This window comes from Triticum aestivum, chromosome 5B, assembly GCF_018294505.1.
Source record: "Triticum aestivum cultivar Chinese Spring chromosome 5B, IWGSC CS RefSeq v2.1, whole genome shotgun sequence".
NCBI classification, from domain to species: Eukaryota; Viridiplantae; Streptophyta; class Magnoliopsida; order Poales; family Poaceae; genus Triticum; species Triticum aestivum.
In genome coordinates, this window is record NC_057807.1 from 5,961,926 (window position 1) to 5,967,347 (window position 5,422).

Sequence of the window (5,422 nt, forward strand, 5' to 3'; positions counted from 1 at the left end):
GGCACCGCCTCTCCATGCAAGAATCATGGACTAACATTTAGCAAGTGGAAAGCAACCCGGGCGTCGGAATCACCCATCTTGGCTAGGTCCTTCTTTGCCCTTCTGTTGATGCCCATCATCGCCTACAAAGAAAGCGGCTTATTGTACATATCGAGGTAAGCTTGCATCTTGTTCGCGGAATGCTTGCTGCTCTTGCGCGACAACACTGCTTCCTTGGATGAAGCCTGGATCTTTTCTCACGGTGCTGATAGAGTCAAGACTTTTGAGTGGATCTGTCAGGCCAGCATGCACAAAGTTCGTCCTCTTCATGTTTGTGTATTCCGCGATGGATTCCGTGACTATGTTTATTTGGAGCGAAGAACAATGTTGCCTTCTCAGTTCTCACACTACTGGAAAACGCGGCTTTAGTGCCGATTCGTAGGGACCTTTAGTCCCGGTTTTGCAACCGGCACTAAAGGGTGGGGACTAAAGGTCCTCCCCCTCCTTAGTCCCGGGTCAACACCAACCGGGACTAAAGAAATTTTATTGAATTTTTTTGAAAAGAAAATGAATTTTTTCCGACTTTTAAATTTCTGAATTATTTGACGATTTTAATCTCTAATCTCCGGTTTATTTCAAATCGTCTAACTTCCCGGCCGGTCACCCATCCTCTTACTACTTCAGCCTGAGCATGCTTAACTTTTGAGTTCTATTCCTCCTAGTTTCCAAGTCTGCACTTGTTGTTTTCCTCACAATAATAAGTTGTCAATTCTATTAACCCTCAGGAGTTCAGCTTGAGCATGAAGTCACACGTTCCATCGTTTGAGTTTGAAACTATTATTCTAAAAAACAATAATTATTTAGTAACACTAATATTTCTTGAATACTTAGTTTGACTAGATTTGACCAAAATTCAAAAAAAAAATAATAATTATTTAGTAACACTAATATTTCTTGAATAAGTAGCTTGACCATAGTTTGACTAGATTTAACCAAAATTCAAAAAACTGAAATTTGAGCATAACTTTTTTTCCTTTCAGAGATGGAGGATCCTAAAAATATGCAAAACGGCCTACGGTTGTTGTCGTGGAAGCTCTCTGCCTGAAGTCGTTCCGCCTCCTTCTGCAAGGCAGCCCGCTCCGTTGCCATCTGAGTGTTCTCTGCGTTTAGATCCTCTTTAGCTTGGGCAATCTCATCTCGTAGCTTTGCAACATTCGTGTTATGCTGAGTTTGATTCGCTGGGTTAACTTCCGTCGTTAACAATGTCGCCAGGGCATCCAGCAGATCAGACAAAACTTGAGCCGGCGGGCGCACAGGGCCTCCTGCCCCGGCAGTCGTCACCGCTGCTGACACGGAGATCATCCTGATGCAGTTGTAGAATCCTGCCCTGGCTGTGTACTATGGTGCAAATGAGGTGAGGAGGAGGAGGCAACCAAAAGCTATGAGATGGAGGTGGAGGGAATGAAGTGGGGAAAGTGAGTGGGTAGGTGTGGCTGTCCAAAATATCTTGTTGGGGTCCCAGGTTACTAATGACGCACCACCTGCAAATGCGCCATTAGTATGCCTGGTTACTAATGGCGCACCTGCAGGTGGTGCGCCATTAGTAGTTTGCAAAAAAGTAAAAAAATAAATATATATACTAATGGCGCACCGAGTCATAGTGCGCCATTACTAGTTTAAACTAGTAATGGCGCACTGTGGCACGGTGCGCCATTAGTAGTTTTGCAAAAAAAGAATAAAAAAAATACAGTACTGGCGCACTGTCTGTCTGGTGCGCCATTACTAGTTAGAACTAGTAATGGCGCACTTCGACTGGATGCGCCATTAGTATGAATGGAAAAATGGAAAAAAAAATTATTACTAGTGGCGCACCGTGTGTCTGGTGCGCCATTAGTGTCTTCCACACTAATGGCGCATCACCAAATGGTGCGCCATTAGTATATAGTAGTGGCGCACCACCTGACAGGTGCGCCATTAGTGCCCATCCCATCTATAGCCCTTTTCCTAGTAGTGGGGCCATAAATATCTTTGAGAAGGTTCTGGCATGCAGTCTTGTGGTGGACATACCCAGAATAGTAGGTAACCATCAGAGTGCTTTTGTGAAAGGGAGATCGCTGCACGATAACTTTATGTTGGTGCAATGCACGGCTCGACGTCTCAACGCACTAGGAAACCCTTCGGTCTTACTAAAGGTTGATATATCAATGGCCTTTGACTCGGTGAGGTGGCCTTTCCTCCTCGAGATATTGCAGCACTTGAGCTTCGGTCCACGATGGAGATCATGGATTTGCGGCATTCTCGCTACTTTGTTTACCAAAGTCATGGTCAATGGGGAGCCCGGCGACACAATTCTCAACTGCAAGGGTTTACGTCAAGGTGACCGCATCTCACCAATGTTTTTCATTCTAACTTTGGAGCCACTACAAAGATTGTTTGAGTTTGCCGCCAACATAGGAGTTCTTGCGCCCTTGGCGCAGGTGGGCATAAGGAAAAGATTGTCCATTTTGGCGGACGATGTGGCATTATTTGTGAAGCCTATTCCGATGGATCTTGCAGTTTAGCAATGCATCTTTGACTTATTTGGCGAAGGGTCTGGCCTACGGATCAATATGAACAAGTCAGCCGCATTGCGGATTCGATGTACAAATGATGAAATCAACATGGTATGCACACAACTCAGGTGCCCCTTGGGATCGTTTCCTATCAAGTATCTTGGGCTGCCATTGTCATTACGAAAGCAGATTGCGCCTCAATTGCAATACCTGGTGGATCAGATGGCTAACAAACTTCCTAAGTGGAGAGCCGCTCTAATGCCGAAGAGTGGAAGGCTGACTTTGGTCCAGTCCATACTATGTGCCATGCCAATTCATGCGATGATGGCGTTGGACCTGCCCATGAAAACGATTGCAGCTATGAACAAGATATGTAGGGGATTCTTATGGTGCAGAAGGAAGGAAGCTAATGGTGGAAACTGTGTAGTTGCATGGGAGACAGTGTGCACACCGAAATGGGCAGGTGGTCTAGGATTTCCTAACTTGCGCTAGATGAATGTGGCTATGCAGACTAGATGGCCCTGGCTCGAAAGAACCGACACTACCAGGCCTTGGAATGAATTCAAAATCAAAGTACCCAAGGACTCCATGTTCCTCTTCCAGGAAGCCACAAGGAGCATTTTTCTGGGAGGACCGTTGGTTGAATGGGCAGAGGGTACAGGAGGTTGCTCCCTTGATCTACAACATGATCGTAGCACGGATTCGAACTACCAGGATGTTTGGGCAGGCCATGGAGGATGGATCATGGTCCCAGGATGTGGGTCCGAACATAGGACCGGACGCATTGCAGGAATTCCTTCTACTTTGGCCCAAGGTTATTGCTTGGGAGCGTACAGAGAACATGCAGGGCGAAATTTCATGGTCTTGGGAGGCCAACGGAGAGTTCACGGTTCGCTCGGCATATGCGGCCAAGTTCTGGGCGAGGGAAGTGGTACCTACGGCGAACCTAACATGGAAATCACGGGCACCCTCGCAATGCAAATTTTTCACTTGGCATGCTCTACAAGATAGACGTTAGACGTCGGAGCGCCTGGCAAGGCGAGGACTACCACACCAGGACGGTGCCACTTTTATGACCAGGAGGAGGAAACAATTAATCACTTATTGCTCACCTGTGTCTTTGCCAGGACGATCTGGATCGAGATCTGGGAAGGCCAGACTTGGAGCCGTCACTGCATGATACTCTCACACCGTGGATGTGCAGCAAACCAGGACCAAACCATCCTAGGCCTAACCTTGTGGGAACTATGGAAGCACAGGAATGCAATTGTCTTTGACGGAGCACGGCCTTCGTGTGAGGTGCTACTAAGTAGAATTAGGCTAGAGGGTTTAGTGTGGTTGTCGGCCGGCCTGCTAAAAGGAGATCTAAACCCCTTCTTTAGTCGATTAGCGAGGTGGGATAGATGTGAGGAGTAAAGTGTTTTGAAACGCTTGTAACTACGGTGGAGGCATTTCTTTTGCCCTTCTTCTTTAATATATCATATGCACACTAGTGCATATTCGAGAAAAAAATGACCAACAACTGAATTGGGCCTGGCCAAGAAAGCGAAAAGAGACACGTATAACAACCAATGCATGGTCGTGGCGGGATAGAGCGAAGAAAGGCCCACCAGAAAAGGATGACACGAACCGGCAGGACGTCATCGATATGTCATCTGAATGAGACCAAACTATATCTCATTCAGTTAAGTTCCAGGCACCCCTAAATAAAATACTATATGGATCTAAAACCAGCATGTAACTTAAATTTTGAAATCACTAATTGAGGAGTACTATTTGCAAAGATCACTCCCACCTCTCCAGGTTGTAACAAGTGACACGCTGCATGTGCGCCACTTGTTGCAACCTGGGAGTTTCCCTTTTTTCGTAGATCCGTTTACTCAAAACATTTTATTTCTCAAACCGTGCGTCCAAATCTCCAACCGTTTTCAACATTGGATATCTCACGTCGAGATCTTCAAAACTAGATCCCATGTTGATAGATCTTGACAAAAAAATTCATGAAAAAAACCGGGAGCATGGTTTTTTCCCTTTCCGAAATAGTCACGGCCGTACCTCTCGCGAAAGCAAAACCGTGGCTCTCGTGGAAGAAAAAAAACAGAAAATGTGTTTTTTTGGTTTCCGAGAGGCACGACACGAAAGCACAATCGTGCCTCTCGCATAAGCAAAACCGTGCCTCTGGCCGAAGGAAAGAAAATCCAGAAAACACGTTTTTCCATTTTCAGGAGGCACAGTCGAGCCTCTCGAGAAAGCACAACCATACCTCTCGCGGAAGTAAAACTATGTCTCTCGCAAAAGAAAAAAACACGTTTATTTCCCTTTCCAAGAGGCACGGTCGTGCCTCTTATGAAAGCAAAATTGTGCCTCTCACAGAAGCAAAAACCGTGACTTACGAAAAACGTGTTTTTTTCATTTCTGGGAGGCACAGTTGTGCCTCTCGCGAAAGCAAACCGTGCCTCTCACGGAAGCAAAAAACACTTTTTTCATGAAAAAAAGTTCCACAAAATTTTTGTTTGGTCCAAAAGCTAAGGAAGATCGGTGGAAAACCAAAAAGTAAAAAAAAAAACCGTTCAAAAGCCGAAAATACGTGCGGAAAAAAATCCAGAGGGAGCACTAGAACGCGACATGTGGCAATGGCTGAGAGCGCGCCAAGTGGCGCGGATCGTTGTGGGACTCCCGAAGGAGTGCTCGTCAACTAGTTGCTCTCCTAAATTTTATATTAGGCCTGATGTTTGTTACTGGGCCTTATCTGCTTCAACAGCAGGCCCTAGCTGTACTTTGTCCAAGAAAAATTACGGCCCAGTTGCCCAACACGAAAAAATGATGAACTGAACCAGTTGCCCTGGTCTAGCTAGCCAGTTTCTCTCACCGCCGCTGAGCCAGCTTGTCGT